At 41.2% G+C, this 24,739-nt stretch overlaps 1 pseudogene; it reads right to left on the bottom strand.

Annotated features, from left to right (window-relative positions):
- Positions 1 to 4,072: 4,072 nt before the first annotated feature.
- LOC139394695 (zinc finger protein 420-like) lies at positions 4,073 to 21,252 on the bottom strand (annotated as a pseudogene).
- Between the last annotated feature and the right edge of the window lie 3,487 nt (positions 21,253 to 24,739).

The raw sequence follows: 24,739 nt of genomic DNA, 5'->3' as shown, positions 1-24,739 counted from the left end.
AGTACAGAGTCAATGTGGAGGCTATATACAGGAGGTACCAGTACAGAGTCAATGTGGAGGCTATATACAGGGGGTACCAGTACAGAGTCAATGTGGAGGCTATATACAGGAGGTACCAGTACAGAGTCAATGTGGAGGCTATATACAGGAGGTACCAGTACAGAGTCAATGTGGAGGCTATATACAGGAGGTACCAGTACAGAGTCAATGTGGAGGCTATATACAGGGGGTACCAGTACAGAGTCAATGTGGAGGCTATATACATGAGGTACCAGTACAGAGTCAATGTGGAGGCTATATACAGGAGGTACCAGTATAGAGTCAATGTGGAGGCTATATACAGGAGGTACCAGTATAGAGTCAATGTGGAGGCTATATACAGGAGGTACCAGTATAGAGTCAATGTGGAGGCTATATACAGGAGGTACCAGTATAGAGTCAATGTGGAGGCTATATACAGGAGGTACCAGTATAGAGTCAATGTGGAGGCTATATACAGGAGGTACCAGTATAGAGTCAATGTGGAGGCTATATACATGAGGTACCAGTACAGAGTCAATGTGGCGGCTATATACATGAGGTACCAGTACAGAGTCAATGTGGAGGCTATATACAGGGGATACCAGTACAGCGTCAATGTGGAGGCTATATACATGAGGTACCAGTATAGAGTCAATGTGGAGGCTATATACAGGGGGTACCAGTACAGAGTCAATGTGGAGGCTATATACAGGGGATACCAGTACAGAGTCAATGTGGAGGCTATATACAGGGGGTACCAGTACAGAGTCAATGTGGAGGCTATATACAGGCGGTACCAGTACAGAGTCAATGTGGAAACTATATACAGGGGGTACCAGTACAGAGTCAATGTGGAGGCTATATACAGGAGGTACCAGTACAGAGTCAATGTGGAGGCTATATACAGGGGGTACCAGTACAGAGTCAATGTGGAGGCTATATACAGGGGGTACCAGTACAGAGTCAATGTGGAGGCTATATACAGGGGATACCAGTACAGAGTCAATGTGGAGGCTATATACAGGGGGTACCAGTACAGAGTCAATGTGGAGGCTATATACAGGGGGTACCAGTACAGAGTCAATGTGAAGACTATATACAGGGGTACCAGTACAGAGTCAATGTGGAGGCTATATACAGGAGGTACCAGTACAGAGTCAATGTGGAGGCTATACACAGGGGGTACCAGTACAGAGTCAATGTGGAGGCTAAATACAGGAGGTACCGGTACAGAGTCAATGTGGAGGCTATATACAGGAGGTACCAGTACAGAGTCAATGTGGAGGCTATATACAGGAGATACCAGTACAGAGTCAATGTGGAGACTATATACAGGAGATACCAGTACAGAGTTAATGTGGAGGCTATATACAGGGGGTACCAGTACAGAGTGGAGGCTACACAAGGGATGTTTACATACACTTAGGTTGGAGTCATTAAAGTGGTTTTCAACCACTCCACAAATGGCTTGTTAACAAACTATAGTTTTGGCAAGTCAGTTAGGACATCTACTTTGTGCATGGCACAAGTCATTTTTCCAACAATTGTTTACAGACAGATTATTTCACTTATAATTCACTGTATCACAATTCCATTGGGTCAGAAGTTTACATACATGTTGACTTTGCCTTTAAACAGCTTGGAAAATGCCAGAAAATTATGACATGGCGTTCGAAGCCTCTGATAGGCTAATTGACATAATTTGAGTCAATTGGAGGTGTACCTGTGGATGTATTTCAAGGTCTACCATCAAACTCAGTACCTCTTTGCTTGACATCATGTGAAAATCAAAAGAAATCAGCCAAGACCAAGGAAATATAATTGTAGACCTCCACAGGTCTGGTCCTTCGGAGAAATTTCCAAACGCCTGAAGGTACCATGTTCATCTTTACATACAATAGTACGCAAGTATAAACACCATGGGACCACACAGCTGTCATACCGCTCAGGAAGGAGACTTGTTCTCCTAGAGATCAACATACGTTGGTAAGAAAAGTGCAAATCAATCCCAGAACAACAGCAAAAGACCTTGTGAAGATGCTGGAGGAAACAGGTACAAAAATATCTATATCCATAGTAAAATGAGTCCTATATCAACATAACCTGAAAGGCCGCTCAGCAAGGAAAAAGCCACTGAAGAAGGACCTTGGCTAGGGATGTATTCTTGTTTTGAATCCCAGCCACCATAGGAGGCCTTTTGCCTTTTGGTAGGCCGCCGTTGTAAATAAGAATTTGTTCTTAACTGACTTGCCAAGTTAAATAAAGGTTCAATAATAAATAAATTAATTAAAAATAAAGTACAGAGAGATAATTGATGAAAACCTGCTCCAGAGCACTCAGGACCTCAGACTGGGGCAAAGGTTCACCTTCCAACAGGACAACAACCCTAAGCACACAGACAAAAGACAACGCAGAAGTGGCTTCGGGACAAGTCTCTGAATGTCCTTGTGTGGCCCAGCCAGAGCCTGGACTTGAACCCGATCAAACATCTCTGGAGAGACCTGAAAATAGCTGTGCAGCGACGCTCCCCATCCAACCTGACAGAGGTTGAGAGGATCTGCAGAGAAGAATGGGAAAAAATACAGGTGTGCCAAGCTTGTTCCTGTTAAGACACCTGGCCAGCTGAGTGCAGGTGGGCTCTCCTGTCAACATGAGGCTCCTGTTGCAGCCCTCAAGGGCACATTGACAGATTTTCCACCTAGTCCTCTCTGGGATTCAAACAAGGGATCTTTCAGTTACTGGCCCAACACTGTTAACCGCTAGGCTACCTGCAGCAGGAGCCCCATGTTGACAGGAGAGCCCACCTGCATTCAGCTGGTCAGGGGCAGTGGTGCCCTGTAAGTAACAAATGTATCACTATCAGAAGGGTGTATTATGACATCATATAGAACTACTCAGACATTCCAAATATCACTTGATTATCAGAGGGGTGAATTATGACATCATATAGAAGTACTCAGACATTCCAAATCATCCACATCATGAAGGTGGATATTGATCCAACCATTTCAAAAGTAATGACTGGGCTGATGGAAACAGGATATGCCTGTACACTTTTATAAATGGTGACAGACGATTTGTTACTTCGTTTGACATGGTGGGTTGTGTCAGTAAAAACGTTTTAGTGAGAAATGGCGATGGAAACTCCTTTATGTACAAATATTTATATAATAACCATCATGTCTTAGTTAACTTGGAGTCACGCGATGATATGTTGTGTGGTCCTCCCTCTAAAAGTTGGAAAACCATGTCGTTTATTAGGCTACAGATTAAATAAGTTATGAACTTCACAGTGGTGAAGCTACATGTAATGAGCTTGATGCTCCATTCCAATACATTTTGAGGGTGACATGATGACCGATGCTTGGTTGCAATTTGACAAATAAAATAATTGCTCTCATCCATAATAATCTCATCAATCGGGTAACAATGTTTATTCAACCAGTGGGAGCGTTGTAAATGCCCCCAGGAAAGTCGAAAGAGGAACTCTTCATTGAGACAATGATAAACAGCAATCTGTGGGAGAGTTGTGGTGGATATTATAAAATAAGGATCTGCTGGAGTCCAAGTCAAACCAAGATTCTTTATTTCTGAGCTCAGAGAGAATAACAGAGTTACACAGCGCAGTGTAGACAGTCTGAATTCCTGAAGCATTGGGTGATGAGCACATATCTTTATAGTTTCCTGTTCCTGGGCGGGACTTTATTCATACAAGGACACAGGTGCAAATTGGTTTGCAACACAGAATGATACTCCCAAGAACAGGAGCTTATAATAGGACAGTTTCACAAGGTTAGTCACATACTCAGTTATGTGGACACACAAACAATTAACATTTTCCATTACAGAGTCTGAACATTTTCATTTCATTAAATCAGCAGTGGGCTACAATGTACAAATATCAACATACACGCTAAGAGAAGTCATTTCTCTCTCCTGTGTGAATTCTCTAATGATGTTTAAGTGACTTATGAGTAATATGTTTTCCCACAGTCTGAGCTTTTCTAAGCCTTCTCCTTTGTGTGCAGTCTAATGTGTTCTTTCAGGCTTCCTAAATGGGCAAATGGTTTGCACCCTGGGAGCAGTGGTAAGGCTTCTCTCCTGTGTGTATTCTCATGTTTTTTCAGGTTTCCTCTCTGGTTGAAACGCTTTCCACACTGGGAGCAGTGGTAAGGCTTCTCTCCTGTGTGTATTCTCTCATGTTGTTTCAGCGCCCCCGACTGCTTGAAACACCTTCCACATTGGGAGCAGTGGTAAGGCTTCTCTCCTGTGTGTATTCTCTCATGCTGTTCCAGCTCCCCCGAACGGGTGAAACACTTTCCACAATGGGAGCAGTGGTAAGGCTTCTCTCCAGTGTGTATTCTCTCATGCTGTTCCAGCTTCCCTGAATGGCTGAAACACTTTCCACATTGGGAGCAGTGGTAAGGCTTCTCTCCTGTGTGTATTCTCTCATGTTGTTTCAGCACCCCCGATTGGTTGAAACACCTTCCACATTGGGAGCAGTGGTAAGGCTTCTCCCCTGTGTGTATTCTCTCATGTTGTTTCAGGTTCCCTAAATTGTAAAAACTCTTTCCACACTGGGAGCAGTGGTAAGGCTTCTCTCCTGTGTGTATTCTCTCGTGTTGTTTCAGGGTTGCTTTTTGGTTGAAACGCTGTCCACACTGGGAGCACTGGTGTCGTCTTGCTGGTTTGGTCATCCCTGGCTCTAGTTCCTCTGAGTCTGGTCTTTCTCCTGCCAAAGATAGTGTTATTTTTAAATAGAGACCCGAATGAAACCACATGATAAAACAACCTTGCTCCGAGGGTAAATCCTAAATCAGATCTCTCAATAACCTGAGGCCAGTTTTGTAGAGCTTCCTGGTAATTACTGCTATGTTTACATTACTTATTTTATTCATCCTGTTTTACAAGTCAGAACACAAATACCTAGACAGTTCTAGGACACTGAAGACACAAACGTCACTGGATTCCAATGAACAGGTGGTTATAAATATATAACTTTCATAGCTGTATGATACATAATGTGACCTACACACTTCCTTAAACATAAAATAACTAAAGTAATTTTGTGTGGAAGTCCAAAACTTGTTTTTACGTCGCAGATACAAAGCACATCAGTAACATCTCCCCGTTGTTGAAAGGGTTCGACACATTGCTGTTTAATTGGACCAATTTCTTATTTAGACATTCACAGATTTTCAACATTTTGATTATCGCTGATGTCATATTTTGGGTAAATGTTCCTAAAACTGATAGTAACTACAATAAACAAAAATATAAACGCAACATGTAAAGTGTTGGATGTTTCATGAGCATCACTGTTAGTCAACATTTATTCTTTGCCAAGATAATCCATCCACCTGACAGGTGTGGCATATCAAGAAGCTGATTGAAGAGCTTGGTTATTACACAAGTGCACCTTGTGCTGGGGATAATAAAAGGCTACTCGAAAATGTGCAGTTTGATCACACAACAATGCCACAGGTCTCTGAGGGAGCGGGCAATTGGCATGCTGACTGCAGGAATGTCCACTGGAGCTGTTGTCAGGGAATTGAATGTACAGTACCAGTCAAAAGGTTGGACTCACCTACTCATTCAAGGGTTTTTCTTTATTTTTACTATTTTCTACATTGTAGAATAATAAAGACTTCAAAATTATTAAACAAACACATGGAATCATGTAGTAACCACAAGTGTTAAATCAAAATATATATTTTATTATTTAAAAGTTGCCACCCTTGCTTTCTCTCAACCAGCTTCACCTGGAATCCTTTTCCAACAGTCTTGTAGGCATTCCCACATATGCTGAGAACTTGTAGGCCACTTTCCCTTCACCTCTGCGATCCAACTCATCCCAAACCATCTTGATTTGGTTGAGGTCGGGGGATTGTGTAGGCCAGGTCAGATTGAATCCATGAGCTGACAAGGTAAAACTCTGTCGTTCTGCCCCTGAACAAGGCAGTCCTAGGCCGTCATTGAAAAAAATAATTTGCTCTTAACTGACTTGCCTAGTTAAATAAAGGTTACATTTAAAAAAAAAACTCTTTATCCACAATATAGCAGGGGGTGTAAAAGCCATACGTTTTTTTCAGCAGCAGACTACGATCGATAATGTCAAAAGCCACACTGAGTCAAACAAAACAGCCCCAACAATATTTTTATCATCAATTTCTCTCAGCCAATCAGTCATTTGTAAGTGCTGTGCTTGTTGAATGAACTTCCCTATAAGCTAAAAGTCTATATTTGTTTACTGTAAAATAGCATTGTATCTGGTCAAACACCATTTTTTAGGGTTGGTAACAGGCTGATTGGTCGGCTATTTAAGCCAGTAAAGGGAGCTTTACTATTCTTGGGGAGTGGAATGACTTTAGCTTCCCTCCAAGCCTGAGGGAACACACTTTCTAGTGGGCTTAAATTTAAGATAATGCTAATAGAACTGGCAATATCGGCTGCTATTATCCTCAATCCACGTTGTCAGACACCAGTAACATGTCATTGTTGATTTTTTTCCCAAAATTGCATCAAAGGAGTTCCAAAACTTTTTACAATCATTCTTCGTGTAATTCATAGTGTAGTTTCTTCGTTTTACTCAGTTTAGTCACATGATTTCTCAATTTGCAATAGGTTTGCCAATCAGTTATTCAGCCAGACCTATATGCCATCTCTTTTGCCTCCCTCTTCATCATACCATTTTTAAATTCCTCATCAATCCACGTGGTTTTAACAGTTTTTACAGTCATTTTCTTAATGGGTGCTGCTTATTAGTAACTGGGATAAGCAATTTCATAAACGTGTCAAGGGCAGCGTCTGGTTGCTCGTCATTACACACCACGGACCAACAAATATTGTTTCCATTGTTGGAATCGGCCAAACTTGGAACATGGAGACATTAAAGAAGTGATAGGAAGTGAAAGAGACTGGGTGTTATGTCAGAAGTTAATGGTTCTCTGAAGAAAGACAGGTGGCTTCGGAATGTGTTGGGTGGACGAGAGGAGAGCAAAGTGTGAAACAGGGGAGACGAACATCTGTGGATTAGATGAAGGAGGGGTTGAGGTCAGGACAGATTCTCATCAGGGAGATAAAGGTCTGGTATCCTGTTACTCTCTTCCTGTGGAACCATAAGATGTAAGGATTGGAGAGAAGGAGTGTCTTAAGTGCGACATATATCTGGATGGAACAAACGTTGGGTTGTCTGAATTACAGATGTACAGAACCTTTGGGAATAATTCAACTTGGTTAAAGCTTCTCTAGTGTCCGTGAGTTATTTACTGTGAAAAAAAACAACGTAATAACATCAACAACATAGGAATCACCACAAACAATTGTATGACCTCTTATATAGAACATTAGGCCCAGCCTTTTGGAACTTTGGTTGTCCTAGATATGACTACTATATTGTGATCACAACATCCGATGAATTTGGATACTGCTTTCAAACACATTTCTGCAGCAATAGTAAAGATATGATCAAAATATGTTGATTCAATTTCTGTACCGTTTGTAACTACCCTGGTAGGTTGATTGATAAACTGAACCAAGTTTATGGAATGTTTTTGTAAAACAAGCACCTTACATTAGGTCATCTTGAAACTTTCCCTCTAAAGCTAACTTTCATCAAGGTTTTATATGGTCTATTGGTTTCTCTCTAAATCTAACTTTCATCAAGGTTTTATATGGTCTATCGGTTTCTCTCTTTTCATTGGCCGAATCCTTTTTCAGTGTTATGATATTCATAACATCCATATACACCAGTCTATCTTCCTGTCAACTAACAGAACTCTGCTGGTTGTCCTGGTAACAGATACCAGTGGGCAGATCTATTTATTTGTTCAAACTGAACTACAGCACTTACTTTGATGTGTCAAATCTGATCCTTTCTTCTCTTCTCCTCCTCTCACAGTTCCACTCAGCCCCGTTGTTTTCCTGCAGTCCACCAGCAGCACAGACAACCTCTTCATACCCAGCAGTAAGGTGTTTCCGGGAGAGGCATGACACGGGGACTCCGGGAGAGAGGAAGGGCTAGCGTTGTCCTGGTAACCATAAAGAGGAGACACAGACACATACCATTATGGATGGAGGCATTAATATCTCTAAATTAATTGGGTGCCTTTTGTGTCCCTTTGATATTTTAAGTATAAATTATGCTCCATTATTACATTTTAAAAGCCTGTTATATATTTAAATAATTTAAAAGTCCCAAAAATACATGTAGCAATGGCAGATTGACCCTTTAACAATTTATATAAGTACTGAACATCACATTGAAGTGAAGAACTTAAGTAGAATGCCCCTTAAAACCACACATTAGTTCAACAACTGCATAGTTTGTGCCCCTGTTTTTAAGACAATACTCACTGGTGTTAATGAGATATTCTGTCTCCTCCTCTTTCACTCCCAAAACGTCTTCCTCCTTCACCTTTACTGAGATAGAACCTTTTAGAGAGGAAGGGTATGCTTTCTCTTCTTTCCCTATAACAGCCTCCTCTTCCATTCTGAAAGGTTCTTTCTCTCCTTTCACTGTAATATCCTCCTCCTCTTCCTCTTTCACGACAATGTCCAGAGCAATAGGAAGTGTGTTTATACACATTTACTCTGTACATTTTTTCTCTAGATGTGACCATACTATTCCCTTAAAGCTACAATACAAAGCTACAACAGGTGTTTCATTACCATGAAATTCTTACTGACAAGCCCTTAACCAACAATGTAGTTAAGAAAAATAAGAGGTAAGAAAAAAAGTTACACAATAAAAAAACTATACCGTGTTTACAGAGTCAATGTGGAGGCTGTATACAGGGGGTACCAGTACAGAGTCCATGTGGAGGCTATATACAGGGGGTACCAGTACCGAGTCAATGTGGAGGCTATATACAGGAGGTACCAGTACAGAGTCAATGTGGAGGCTGTATACAGGGGGTACCAGTACAGAGTCAATGTGGAGGCTATATACAGGAGGTACCAGTACAGAGTCAATGTGGAGGCTATATACAGGGGGTACCAGTACAGAGACAATGTGGAGGCTATATACAGGGGGTACCAGTACAGAGTCAATGTGGAGGCTATATACAGGAGGTACCAGTACAGAGTCAATGTGGAGGCTATATACAGGAGGTACCAGTACAGAGTCAATGTGGAGGCTATATACAGGAGGTACCAGTACAGAGACAATGTGGAGGCTATATACAGGGGGTACCAGTACAGAGTCAATGTGGAGGCTATATACAGGGGGTACTAGTACAGAGTCAATGTGGAGGCTGTATACAGGGGGTACCAGTACAGAGTCAATGTGGAGGCTATATACAGGAGGTACCAGTACAGAGTCAATGTGGAGGCTATATACAGGAGGTACCAGTACAGAGTCAATGTGGAGGCTATATACAGGAGGTACCAGTACAGGTGTTGAAATAAAATACATACAGCTTCATACAGTTTGATTTAATGAGGCTTAATGACCAAAAGCACAATTCTATTTTGTAAACATGAGACAAGTGTACGAGGAGATGCGTGTTCTCTCATGAACTTTATGTAGCCTTTATTTGTTGTGATATAATCCTTTTGAGACAGGATTGTGTCACCGATCTGGGGAAGTGGACCAAAGCATTTCTGCAGCATTGAAGGTCCTAAAGAACACAGTGGCCGCCATCATTCTTAAATGGAAAGTTTGGAAGTTTGGAACCACCAAGACTTCCTAGTGCTGGCCGCCCAGCCAAACTGAACAATTGGGGGAGAAGGGCCTTGGTCAGGGACGTTACTGAGAACCCGATGGTCACTCTGACAGAGCTCAAGAGTTCCTCTGTGGAGATGGGAGAACCTTCCAGAAGGACAACCATCTCTGCAGCACTCCACCAATTTGACCTTTTTGGTAGAGTGGCCAGACGGAAGCCACTTCTCAGTAAAAGGCACATGAAAGTCTGTTTGGAGTTTGCCAAAAGGCACCTAAAGGACTCTCAGACCATGAGAAACAAGATTCTCTGATCTGATGAAACCAAGATTGAACTCTTTGACCTGAATGCCAAGCGTCAGGTCTGGAGGAAACCTGGCACCATCCCTACGGTGAATCGTGGTGATGGCAATATCATGGTGTTATTGGGGATATTTTTCAGCGGCAGGGACTGGGAGACTAGTCAGGATCGAGGGAAAGATGTACGGAGCAAAGTACAGAGAGATAATTGATGAAAACCTGCTCAAGAGCACTCAGGACCTCAGACTGGGGCAAAGGTTCACCTTTCCACAGGACAACGACCCTAAGCACACAGCAAAGACAACATAGAAGTGGCTTTGGGACAAGTCTCTGAATGTCCTTGAGAGGCCCAGCCAGAGCCCGGATTTGAATCTGATCAAACAACACTGAAGAAATCCTGAAAATAGCTGCGCATTGACGCTCTCCATCCAACCTGACAGATCTTGAGAGGATCTGCAGAGAAGAATGGGAGAAACTCCACAAATACAGATGTGCCAAGATTGTAGTGTCATACCCAAGGCGGCTTGAGGCTATAATCACTGCCAAAAGTGCTTCAACAAAGCACTCTCTGCTCAACAACACTGACTGTGAATCAATCTGGTTGATTCTCTGGTTGATTCTCTGCTCAACAACACTGATCGCGTCAAACTTTGCTGTGTGTCCAGGCTGTCACTTCTGTCATCAGCTACTAACATCAGTGCTGCACCTTTGTCCTTGTCCCTGGATGACGTCTTCCTGCTCCCTCTTCCATAGTGAGAACACTGATGGCTCAACATGGTTTTCTGAGAGACTGGATGAAGGCATCCTGCTCCCTCTTCCATAATGGGAACACTGCTGGCTCAACATGGGCTTCCTGGTTATGAAAGAAAGTGTGATGGTCAATGGTAGCCACTCCCATTGTTTGAGGCAGTTGTAGTCTTTGTTGGCATGTATCCAGACCCCAGAATGGTAGTAGAAAGGAGCCTGTTCCCCGCATGCTTCCTCACAATCATTGTCTGGATCGACCACTCCCCCACCTGACCACAGGACCAGTATTGCTGACTGATCTTCATTCCTACATACCTTAAGGGAACATTTCGGCATTTCGTGTATGATCAGTGAGAAAGTCCATATTGCAAATGTACGGTCCCTTACTAGACGTCCGAAAACATTTGTAAAATTCGCGGTCGGCGTCGGGCCGTGCGGTAGGGCCAGACCTACCGGGAAGTCATCAAATGAACTTTGTCGGACATTCGGTTTCCGTTTTATAAAATAAACAAGTTTTGGACCATTTTTCCGCTATCCCGGAAATTCCCACAAGAGGGCATACGGAATCATATGGCAATTTGGCAAAACATCACGAATCACGACGGGGCCTTATCTCGAAAACGGAAAATATTTCGAAGCCGAAACTTGGTGAGCGTAGGTTTGGCATAATGGGCAGTTGGCCCCGAACAAGATGGCGTCTAGGCCTCAACGGTTTTTGAGTTATGGCCGTTTTTCTGGGATTAAAGGTCCAAAATGGAAATAGAGAAATTATTTTTCCACTTCAGGTCAAAGTCAAGGAGCCTCCGGTGTCAATAAAAAAAGAACCAGCCATTTATCTATCGTCATTTAAGAGAAACGGAACAATGACAAATCTGTGATGTTCACAAATAGGCATTTTTTTTTTTCAACGGTTACAGATCCAGTTGCAGGGTGTTCATACGAATCTTTTTAAAGTGTGCTGCGGAGCTCTGCGAGATTTCTGTGATTTTCTATGATTTTCTGAAATAACACACACATACTAAACCCTCCGTAAATAACTCAGTTCTTAACGTAAAGACTTAAAACTCAGGATTATGTAAAAGCATACCCCAATGAGGATATGTGGTGAATTATAGCTTCCTGTGCCAACCGGAAGTGCCTTAAATGGTGTCTCAGGGGCTGTTTCGAAGGGTTAAAAAAGTCAGATCTGTCCAAAACTGCATATATGTGATTAGGCAACCCCCATGAACTGTAAATCAGTCATTTTTCCCCAAAAAAATCAAAGGAAAAAAAAAAATCACACTAAAACTGGCATCACCATAGTCTCCAGACTGTGCTGAGTTCAACGAGCTATCCCGCTTGACCGTAGCTCGCTCGGTCTAAGCGCAACGACCATTAGAAAAGTAGGCCCAAAATGAAGCCTGCCCCACAATGTCATTTGCTTTTGAGTGACAGTGAGAGAACCGTTAGGGTGAGAAGAAAAATTACACCACATGAATGTTCCTAAGGTCCTCCCGATCCGTGCAAGCCTAACCTTGACCGTGTGGCATTAACCCTTAACAGTAAAACAGTGTTTTTTGATCTCACAGATTACAGTGTCATCTCTCCCCATAGGAATACATTGCCTGCACCCCTAATTTCAACCTGAAGTCTATATGGGTTATGAATGCCGTATGAACCTGTCTTCGGTACCAGTCCATCAGGCCACTATGAGGTCTACCTGTGTTGATTCTGAGCTTCCTGGACCAACCGGAAGTGGTTAAAATGCCCCTAAAAGTGTTTACCCATACCCTGCCTGCAGTTTGACAGACATAGTGCATTCAACCCTGTGTAAATCAGTCAGTTCTTAACGTAAGGACTTAAAACTCAGGATTCTGTAACAGCATATCCCAATGAGGATATGTGTTGATTTGTAGCTTCCTGTGCCAACCGGAAGTGCCATAAATGGTGTCTCAGGGGCTGTTTCGAAGGGTTAAAAAAGTCAGATCTGTCCAAAACTGCATATATGTGATTAGGCAACCCCCATGAACTGTAAATCAGTCATTTTTCCCCAAAAAAATCAAAGGAAAAAAAAATCACACTAAAACACAACTTGGATGGAGGGACGTATTGGGGTGCGTAGAGACAGACAGTGGCTGCAATAGTTAGCTTTGTTGGAGCTAAAAAAGAACCGTCAGACCTAGAGTTCCGAAACTTTAGAAACCTGTTCTAGACCTCCGGTCGATGGTGCGTGGTGAGTTACGTGGCTCTAGACGGTTCTCGGACCGAGAAACAGCCTCGTACATTTGCAATACCTTCAATTCATTTTGACCATTACGAAAATGACGACGTTTAGAAAAGTCTCAGAGACGCAAGGCTTGGTGCATTGAAACCGGCTCGGCCCATAGAGACGGACCCCAACGGGTCTGTCCGATAGCTCGTTCAAGGACCCCGTAGCAAGGCATGGAAAAAAGTGGATTTTCAGCACCAATTAGGGTTTTTCTCGGACACCAAATGACCTATCGAGCCGAAACTCGGGATTCGGGGTCGCCTCACATAGGACTTCACATAATGTCCGAACTGGACCCGCAGCTAGAACGTAACTATGTGTTTTACCTTTTTATTATGTTTTAAACTAAAGGCGCTGTGAATTATGGGACTGCTCTGACATATGTGATAGTTGGCTTCTAAATGAGTAGTAAAAAGTGGGTTTGGTGTCATAATGACATCTAATTGACTGATGGACACTGACTTGCTAGTTGACTTTTGTGCATTTGCAATATGTTTAAACGGAGAGGGACCATCACCAAAATTGCATCTTGAAATCAACACAAAAAATGGCATCACCATAGTCTCCAGACTGTGCTGAGTTCAACGAGCTATCCCGCTTGACCGTAGCTCGCTCGGTCTAAGCGCAACGACCATTAGAAAAGTAGGCCCAAAATGAAGCCTTCCCCACAATGTCATTTGCTTTTGAGTGACAGTGAGAGAACCGTTAGGGTGAGAAGAAAAATTACACCACATGAATGTTCCTAAGGTCCTCCCGATCCGTGCAAGCCTAACCTTTACCGTGTGGCATTAACCCTTAACAGTAAAACAGTGTTTTTTGATCTCACAGATTACAGTGTCATCTCTCCCCATAGGAATACATTGCCTGCACCCCTAATTTCAACCTGAAGTCTATATGGGTTATGAATGCCGTATGAACCTGTCTTCGGTACCAGTCCATCAGGCCACTATGAGGTCTACCTGTGTTGATTCTGAGCTTCCTGGACCAACCGGAAGTGGTTAAAATGCCCCTAAAAGTGTTTACCCATACCCTGCCTGCAGTTTGATAGACATAGTGCATTCAACCCTGTGTAAATCAGTCAGTTCTTAACGTAAGGACTTAAAACTCAGGATTCTGTAACAGCATACCCCAATGAGGATATGTGTTGATTTGTAGCTTCCTGTGCCAACCGGAAGTGCCATAATTGGTGTCTCAGGGGCTGTTTCGAAGGGTTAAAAAAGTCAGATCTGTCCAAAACTGCATATATGTGATTAGGCAACCCCCATGAACTGTAAATCAGTCATTTTTCCCCAAAAAAATCAAAGGAAAAAAAAATCACACTAAAACACAACTTGGAAGGAGGTACGTATTGGGGTGCGTAGAGACAGACAGTGGCTGCAATAGTTAGCTTTGTTCGAGCTAAAAAAGAACCGTCAGACCTAGAGTTCCGAAACTTTAGAAACCTGTTCTAGACCTCCGGTCGATGGTGCGTGGTGAGTTACGTGGCTCTAGACGGTTCTCGGACCGAGAAACAGCCTCGTACATTTGCAATACCTTCAATTCATTTTGACCATCACGAAAATGACGACGTTTAGAAAAGTCTCAGAGACGCAAGGCTAGGTGCATTGAAACCGGCTCGGCCCATAGAGACGGACCCCAACGTTTCTGTCCGATAGCTTGTTCAAGGACCCCGTAGCAAGTCATGGAAAAAAGTGGATTTTCAGCACCAATTAGGGTTTTTCTCGGACACCAAATGACCTATCGAGCCGAAACTTGGGATTCGGGGTCGCCTCAGCTAGGCCAACACATAACTTAAGAAATGGACCCGCAGCTAGAACGTAACTACGTGTTTTATGGTTTTTTTATGGTTTGAACCCAAGGCGTTGTGAATTTTGGGCCAGCTCTGAAGTATGTAATAGTTGGCTACTAAACGAGTTGGAAAAAGTGGGTTTGGTGTCAGTTTGTATCAGTTTGGTGTCAGAATGATATCTAATTGACTGATGGACTCTTGTCCACTTGACTCTTGTACATTTGCAATATGTTTAAACAGTGAGGTACCATCACCAAAAGCGACATTCTGAAATCAACCCTAACGAGCGATTGAGATGAACCAGAATCACTGCAAAGCCATCCCGAGTTCATCGGGCCAATCAATTTCACATTCCTGCAGGATTTTTATAGCATGACCAATTCGTGATGGTACCTGCCCATTGAAACATATTGCAAATGCACAGTGACTTTGAAAAAGTAAGGAAACATAAACAAAAAAAATCCAAAATTTTTATTTTTGGGTGACCAGTTGCACGTGCATTTGCAATATGATTCTATAGTGAAAAAAACATATTGCAAATGCACAGTGACTTTGAAAAAGTAAGGAAACATAAACACATTTTTTTTATTTTTAGGTGACCAGTTGCACGTGCATTTGCAATATGATTCTATAGTGAAAAAACATCACCAAAAGCGACATTCTGAAATCAACCCAAACGAGCCATTGAGATGACCCAAAATCACTGCAAAGCCATCCCGAGTTCATCGGGGTAGTCAATTTCACATTCCTGCAGGATTTTTATAGAATGACCAATTCGTGATGGAACCTGCCCATTGAAACATATTGCAAATGCACAGTGACTTTGAAAAAGTAAGGAAACATAAACAAAAAAAATCCAATTTTTTTTTTTTGGGGTGACCAGTTGCACGTGCATTTGCAATATGATTCTATAGTGAAAAAACATCACCAAAAGCGACATTCTGAAATCAACCCAAACGAGCGATTGAGATGACCCAGAATCACTGCAAAGCCATCCCGAGTTCATCGGGCCAGTCAATTTCACATTCCTGCAGGATTTTTATAGCATGACAAATTCGTGATGGTACCTGCCCATTAAAACATATTGCAAATGCACAGTGACTTTGAAAAAGTAAGGAAACATAGAATCAAATTCTTTTTTTTGGGGTTACCAGTTGCACATTTCAGATCACCAGTTGCACATTTCAGATCACCAGTTGCACATTTCAGATCACCAGTTGCACGGAGGAAAATCGTTACTTTTGAATTTGACTTTTGACTTCCTATGACATCATATTGCAAATGGACAAAACATATGCCTTATGCACAAGTAAAACAAAAAAAAATTATGATAATACAAGTTGACAAAGGTATAGTTTGAGCAAAGTATAGTTTGAATTTTGAGCATGACAAATTCGTGATGGTAAAACATATTGCAAATGCACAGTGACTTTGAAAAAGTAAGGAAACATAAACAAATGGACATAATGAAATCATCATTTTTTTCCCCCCGGTTACCAGTTGCACGCGCATTTGCAATATGATTCTATAGTGAAAAAACATCACCAAATGGACATGATGAAATCAACACAACGAGTGATGGAAATGAACAACTATCACTGCCCGGCCGTCCCGAGTTCATCAGTTCAGTCAATTTTGGCCCCCAAAAAAGTTGACTTTTGACTTTGACTTTTGACTTCCTATGAAATCATATTGCAAATGGACAAATCATATTCCTTATGCACAAGTAAAAAAAAAAAATTATGATAATAACATTTTACAAAAGTATATTCATACACTTCTTACACATGATTAATTGTCTTAAAATCGAAACAATTTCAAAAAACGGTCCAGAAAGCACTTTTTTTAGTTTTTAAAGTTTAAAAAAAATCAAATTTTTGACTTTTGACATCCTATTAAATCATATTGCAAATTGACAAAACATATGCCTTATGCACTAGTAAAAAATAAAATAAAATGATATTAAAGTATGACTAAAGTATGTTGATAAAGTTCTTATACATGTGTAATTGACATAAAAATTGAAAGAATTTTGAAAAACGGTCCAGAAAGCACTTTTTTAAGGATGTGTGAAGTTTTTTACCAAATTTTGACATTTTTGACTTTTGACTTTTGACTTCCTATGAAATCATATTGCAAATGGACAAAACATATGCCTTATGCGCATGTAATTAAAAAAAAAAAAAATTGATATCAAAATTGGACAAAAGTATATTCATACAGTTCTTACACATGTGTAATTGACAAAAAAAAGCGAAAGAATTTCGAAAAAAGGCCCAGAAAGCACTTTTTTAAGGGGTGAAAAGTTTCTGAAAAAAATATCCTATTTTCAAAATTTTTCTTTTGGTTGTTGACTTGGGTTGCATTTCCAATATGAAAAACCCCGGTGGAGCGCACTGGATTTTTGAGGTGTTACAATTGGCAATTGCCATATGGCATTTGCCATATACTTTGCACGAATCAACGCCGCTTTGGGTGGTATTGGACATCGTGTACATGGTTTGTCCAATGCCAATATCTTGCCATTCATTTTTGTACAATTCAGGGGGGTATTCCCTTACAGCCTTCATCACCGCCCCTGGAGTCTCTTCACTGTCTGATCTTCATTCCTACAGCCTTCATCACCATCCCTGGAGTCTCTTCACTGTCTGATCTTCATTCCTACAGCCTTCATCACCATCCCTGGAGTCTCTTCACTGTCTGATCTTCATTCCTACAGCCTTCATCACCATCCCTGGAGTCTCTTCACTGTCTGATCTTCATTCCTACAGCCTTCATCACCGTCCCTGGAGTCTCTTCACTGTCTGATCTTCATTCCTACAGCCTTCATCTCCATCCCTGGAGTCTCTTCACTGTCTGATCTTCATTCCTACAGCCTTCATCTCCGTCCCTGGAGTCTCTTCACTGTCTGATCTTCATTCCTACAGCCTTCATCACCGCCCCTAGAGTCTCTTCACTGACTGATCTTCATTCCTACAGCCTTCATCACCGCCCCTGGAGTCCCTTCACTTTCTGATCTTCATTCCTACAGCCTTCATCTCCGTCCCTGGAGTCTCTTCACCGGGTAAGTATAGATAGTATAAGAAACCTCTCCCATTCTACTTGTCTATTATCTTTGTTTAGAAATAGTCATTTGTGTGACCTACTGATTTTCCCTACAATTTATTTTAAGGATTTAGAAATATAGAAATGGTAGAAGGAGGAATGTCAGAGTCTGGAATATAAATATATACAGTTGGTTTACAATGTATATGATGGTGTGTCTAGACATTATGGACCGTATATGAATATAAAAGGTGTGTACAGTAGTAGTTATATAGGATGAGCCTTGACTAGAATACAGGGTGGAGTACTGGGTGGTAGACGGCTAGTAACAGTGACTAAGTTCAGGGCAGGATACTGGGCGGAGGCCGGCTAGAAGTGACTATTTGAACATTCATATTGAACAGCCTTACCTATAGAGTAGCACCACCCATCAGACCATTCTCATCTTGATGTCAAAGCTGCAGTGTATTGTTGCTATAGGAGTTTATGATTAATAATCCTATTTATTTCAAGCCCCACTAAGATGTCATCGTACTATTCATTTAAATTCCCTCTGTCAGATATAAATCATCAGAGTGGGAAACCAACTGACATGGAAACAATGGAGCAAATGTATCACTATCAGAGGGGTGTATTATGACATCATATAGAACTACTCAGACATTCCAAATATCACTTGATTATCAGAGGGGTGAATTATGACATCATATAGAACTACTCAGACATTCCAAATCAGGCTTCATCCACATCATGAAGGTGGATATTGATCCAACCATTTCAAAAGTAATGACCGGGCTGATGGAAACAGGATATGCCTGAACAATTTTATAAAAGCCGACAAACTATATGTTAGTTTGTTTGACATGGTGGGGACTTTTTGTGTCAGTAAAAATGTATAAGCGAGAAATGGAGGTGGAAACTCCTTTATGAACAAATATTTATATAATAACCATCACATCTTAGTTAACTTGGAGTCACGTTATGTTGTGTGGTCCTCCCACTATGACTTGGGAACCCATGTAGTTTATTAGGCTACAGATTAAATAAGTTATGAACTTCACAGGGTGGTGAAAGTGCACGTGATGAGCTTGATGCTCCTTTCCAATACATTTTGATGGTCTTATTCTGGTGACAGGTGACATGATGATCGATGCTTGGCTGCCATTTGACAAATAAAATAATATCGCTCTCATCCATAATAATCTCATCATGTAGGTAGCCTACCAACACTGTATCTATGAGCTGCTGGCTACAGTGCATGGGGGGGACAAGATAATTTTTGCTATATAATGCAACAGTTTTGTTAAACCATCAGTAGAGTTGAAAATGCGATGGAAACCATTGGGAATTTAACAGCATAAGTTATTTATTTGTCACGCAAAGCCTTTAATCTGCAATAAATCTGTTTGATAGAAACATTTCTGGTGGGAAAATGTATATATTGTTTTATGCAGATTTGAGAATATTCACATGAAAATCTGTCTCAAATGACATGGAAACTTAGCTACTAAGGTGGATATCGATCCAACACCTGCTGCTTATTCAAACCAGCCCACTGGGCACAGACGTCAGTTCAACATCTAGTTTCTATTTACATTTCTTTGATTCGTCAACTAAAGTGAATTTAACATGAAATCTACACAAAATGTCACCTGTCATTGGATTTCGGTTGCAAGTTGGGTGAAACACTAAATGTTACCTGTCATTGGATATCGGTTGCTGGTTGGGTGAAATACAAAATGTTACCTGTGGAAACAATGTTTATTCAATCAGTGGGAGGCTTGTAAATTCCCCCAGGAAAGTGGAACGAGGAACTCTTCTTTGAGACAATGATAAACAGCAATCCTTGGGAGAGTTGTGGTGGATATTATAAAATAAGGATCTGCTGGAGTCCAAGTCAAACCAAGATTCTTTATTTCTGAGCTCAGAGAGAATAACAGAGTCACAGCGCAGTGTAGACAGTCTGAATTCCTGAAGCATTGAGTGATTAGCAAATATCTTTATAGTTTCCTGTTCCTGGGCGGGACTTTATTCATACAAGGACACAGGTGCAAATTGGTTTGCAACACAGGATGATAGTCCCAAAAACAGGAGCTTATAATAGGACAGTTTCACAAGGTTAGTCACATACTCAGTTATGTGGACACACAAACATTTTCCATTACAGAGTCTGAACATTTTCATTTCATTAAATCATCAGTGGGCTACAATGCAAATGTCAACAATGGAACTAATGCATCACATCCAAATATCACTTGATTATCTGTAGTGCTGGAGGAATGACACACCCAGATAAACACAAAGAGTTTAAAAAAGGACAATTTAAACACATGGAATCTGATCTACTCTATTTTCAAACTGACAGACTCCATATTCAATTCATGTTTTCTAATAAAAACAAACAAATATATGTTTGAGTATACCCTGTACCATTTAATTTCATCTGGTAAAGACAGGTAAACACATTGTCAGTCAACAATATAAGACAACGGGAGCACTGTGTATGTTCTCTGATGAATTTTAAGTCAATGTGATGTGAAATATCAATATACACGCTAAGAGAAGTAATTTCTCTCTCCTGTGTGGATTCTCTAATGACGTTTAAGTGACTTATGAGTAATATGTTTTCCCACAGTCTGAGCTTTTCTAAGCCTTCTCCTCTGTGTGCAGTCTAATGTGTTCTTTCAGGCTTCCTAAATGGGCAAAAGCTTTGCAACCTGGGCGGAGTGGTAAGGCTTCTGCCCTGTGTGTATTCTCATGCTTTTTCAGGTTTCCTCTCTGGTTGAAACACTTTCCACATTGGGAGCAGTGGTAAGGCTTCTCTCCTGTGTGTATTCTCTCATGTCGTTTCAGATCCCCTGAATGGATGAAACACTTTCCACATTGGGAGCAGTGGTAAGGCTTCTCTCCTGTGTGTATTCTCTCATGTTGTTTCAGCTCCCCCGACCGGTTGAAACACTTTCCACATTGGGAGCAGTGGTAAGGCTTCTCTCCTGTGTGTATTCTCTCATGTTGTTTCAGCTCCTCCGACCGGTTGAAACACTTTCCACATTGGGAGCAGTGGTAAGGCTTCTCTCCTGTGTGTATTCTCTCATGTTGTTTCAGCTTCCCCGACCGGTTGAAACACTTTCCACATTGGGAGCAGTGGTAAGGCTTCTCTCCTGTGTGTATTCTCTCATGCTGTTTCAGCTCCTCCGACCGGTTGAAACACTTTCCACATTGGGAGCAGTGGTAAGGCTTCTCTCCTGTGTGTATTCTCTCATGCCGTTTCAGGTGATCTCTCTGGTTAAAACACTTTCCACACTGGGAGCAGTGGTAAGGCTTCTCTCCTGTGTGTATTCTCTCATGTATTTTCAGCTCCCCCGAACGGACGAAACTCTTTCCACACTGGGAGCAGTGGTAAGGCTTCTCTCCCGTGTGTATTCTCTCATGTTGTTTCATGTTTACTCTCTGGTTGAAACACTTTCCACAGTGGGAGCAGTGGTGTCGTCTTGCTAGTTTGGACGTCCCTGGCTCTGGTTCCTCCGAGTCTGGTCTTTCTCCTGCCAAAGACAGTGTTATTTTTAAATAGAGACCCGAATGAAACCACATGATAAAACAACCTTGCTACGAGGGTAAATCCTAAATCAGATCTCTCAATAACCCGAGGCCAGTTTTAACAATCTTAGTGTGATTTTAAAACAAATGTAGAGCTTCCTGGTAATTACTGCTATGTTTACATTACTTATTTTATTCATCCTGTTTTACAAGTCAGAACACAAAAACCTGGACAGTTCTAGGACACTGAAGACACAGACGTCGCTGGATTCCAATTGAACAGGTGGTTCTAAATATATAACTTTCATAGCTGTATGATACAGAATGTGACCTACACACTTCCTTAAACATAAAATAACTAAAGAAGTAATTTTGTGTGGAAGTCCAAAACTTGTTTTTACGTCGCAGATACAAAGCACATCAGTAACATCTCCCCGTTGTTGAAAGGGTTCGACACATTGCTGTTTAATTGGACCAATTTCTTATTTAGACATTCACAGATTTTCAACATTTTGATTATCGCTGATGTCATATTTTGGGTAAATGTTCCTAAAACTGATAGTAACAACAAAAAAACAAAAATATAAACGCAACATGTAAAGTGTTGGATGTTTCATGAGCATCACTGTTAGTCAACATTTATTCTTTGCCAAGATAATCCATCCACCTGACAGGTGTGGCATATCAAGAAGCTGATTGAACAGCTTGGTTATTACACAGGTGCACCTTGTGCTGGAGATAATTAAAGGCTACTCGAAAATGTGCAGTTTGTTCACACAACCTCTGCGATCCAACTCATCCCAAACCATCTTGATACAATACATTAGATTCAAAGGTACCAAAAAGTACAGTAAAAATTACTTCCATCTCTGGAAATGTGGGGGATTGTGTCGGGGGATTGTGTAGGCCAGGTCATCTGATGCAGCACTCCATCACTCTCCTACTTGATCAAATAGCTCTTACACAGCCAGGAGGTGTGTTGGGTCATTGTCCTGTTGAAAAACAAATGACAGTGGGACTAAGCCCAAACCAGATGGGATGGCATATAGCTGTAGAATGCTGTGGAAGCCATGCTGGTTAAGTGTGACTTCTGTTCATCTACTCCTCGTCTCACAAAGACATGACGCTCGGATCCAAAAATCTCAAATTTGGACTCATCAGACCCAAGGACAGATATCCACGGTCTAATGTCCATTGTTCGTGTTTCTTGGCCCAAGCAAGTCTCTTCTTCTTCTTCTCCTTTAGTAGTGGTTTCCTTGCAGCAATTCGAACATGAAGGCCTGATTCACGCAGTCTCCTTGTTAATCTCCTTGTTAATCTAGCCACCGTGTCAGATTTCAAAAAGGCTTTACGGCAAAAGCGAACTATGCGATTATCTGAGGACAGCACCCCATCAAACAAACACATGACAATCATATTTCAACCCACGACAATCATATTTCAACCCACCAGGCGCGACACAAACCTCAGAAATAATGATATAATTCGTGCCTTACCTTTGAAGAGCTTCTTCTTTTGGCACTCCAATATGTCCCATAAACATCACAAATGGTCCTTTTGTTCGATTAATTTCGTTGTTATATCTCCAAAATGTCCATTTATTTGGCGCGTTTGATTTAAAAAAAACACTGGTTCCAACTCGCCCAGCATGACTACAAAATATCTAATACGATACCTGTAAATGCTGTCCAAACATTTCAAACAACTTTCCTAATCCAACTTTAGGTATTTTAAAACGTAAATAATCGAGAAAATTTAAGATGGGATAAACTGTGTTCAATACCGGATAAAAACAACGTGAAGCGCGTGACCTGGAGTGCGCATCAAAACATTAGAGAGCACTAGGCTGGACCCTCGTTCTGAATAGCCGAACTTCTTCATTTCTCTAAAGAAAAACATCAACCAATTTCTAAAGACTGTTGACATCTAGTGGAAGCAATAGGAACTGCAACCAAGTGCCACACAAAACCATTTGAAAACAGAGTCACCTCAACAACAAAAAATTCCTCCTGGATGGTTTGTCCTCTGGGTTTCACCTGCCAAATAAGTTATGATATACACACAGACATTATTTTTACAGTTTTAGAAACATTAGAGTGTTCTCTATCCGACTCTACCAATTATATAAATATCCTAGCTTCTGGGCCTGAGTAGCAGGTAGTTTACTTTGGGAACGCTTTTCATCCAGACGTGAAAATACTGCCCCCTATCCCAAACAGGTTATAGGGAAAGAAATTCCACAACTTAACTTCTAAAAAGGCAATTAATTGAAATTAATTCCCGGTGACTACCTCATGATGCTACAGTCCTCCTTTAAGACTCCATTATGTTTCATCATTAGATGCTACAGTCCTCCTTTCAGACTCCATCATGTTTCATCATTAGATGCTACAGTCCTCCTTTAAGACCCCATAATGTTTCATCATTAGATGCTACAGTCCTCCTTTCAGACTCCATAATGTTTCATCATTAGATGCTACAGTCCTCCTTTAAGACTCCATAATGTTTCATCATTAGATGCTACAGTCCTCCTTTAAGACTCCATAATGTGTCATCATTAGATGCTACAGTCCTCCTTTAAGACTCCATAATGTTTCATCATTAGATGCTACAGTCCTCCTTTAAGACTCCATAATGTTTCATCATTAGATGCTACAGTCCTCCTTTAAGTCTCCATCATGTTTCATCATTAGATGCTGCAGTCCTCCTTTAAGACTCCATAATGTTTCATCATTAGATGCTACAGTCCTCCTTTAAGACTCCATAATGTTTCATCATTAGCTGTTACAGTCCTCCTTTACGTCTCCATCATGTTTAGAATGTGTCTGGAAGCGCTACTCTATCTATTCTACTCTCATCCTTTCGGTTTTAATAATATTTAATAATAATAATAATGTTATAATAGGTAATAACTAACTTTAATAACTAGGGTTAATACCTGCCTGGCGCCCCAACAAAATCTTCATATTTACCCCCCTCTAACAATACCGCTACAGAATTAGCGTAGTAGGCCATGTAACTTAAGGTAATCAGAAATATGTATTCCTTGCCACCCATTCTGAAACTAACTGCAGCTCTATGTTAAGTGTTGCAGTCATTTCAGTCGCTGTAGTAGCTGACGTGTACAGTGTTGAGTCATCCGCATACATAGACTCACTGGCTTTACTTAAATGTCACTGGCATGTTGTTGGTAAAGATTGAAAAAAGAAGGTGCCAAACAGCTGCCCTGGGGAATTCCTGATTCTACCTTGATTGTGTTGTACAGGCTTCCATTAAAGAACACTCTTTGTGTTCCGTTAGACAGGTAGCTCTGGGACGGCAGGTAGCCTAGTGGTTAGAGCGGTAGGCCAGTAACCGAGAGATTGCTGGATTGAATCCCCGAGTTGACAAG

The sequence above is a fragment of the Oncorhynchus clarkii genome, unplaced genomic scaffold (genome assembly GCF_045791955.1).
Source record: "Oncorhynchus clarkii lewisi isolate Uvic-CL-2024 unplaced genomic scaffold, UVic_Ocla_1.0 unplaced_contig_6262_pilon_pilon, whole genome shotgun sequence".
In the NCBI taxonomy this organism is placed as follows: domain Eukaryota; kingdom Metazoa; phylum Chordata; class Actinopteri; order Salmoniformes; family Salmonidae; genus Oncorhynchus; species Oncorhynchus clarkii.
The sequence above is the reverse complement of the archived record's forward strand: the minus strand, read 5'-3'. Positions and strand labels throughout refer to the sequence as shown.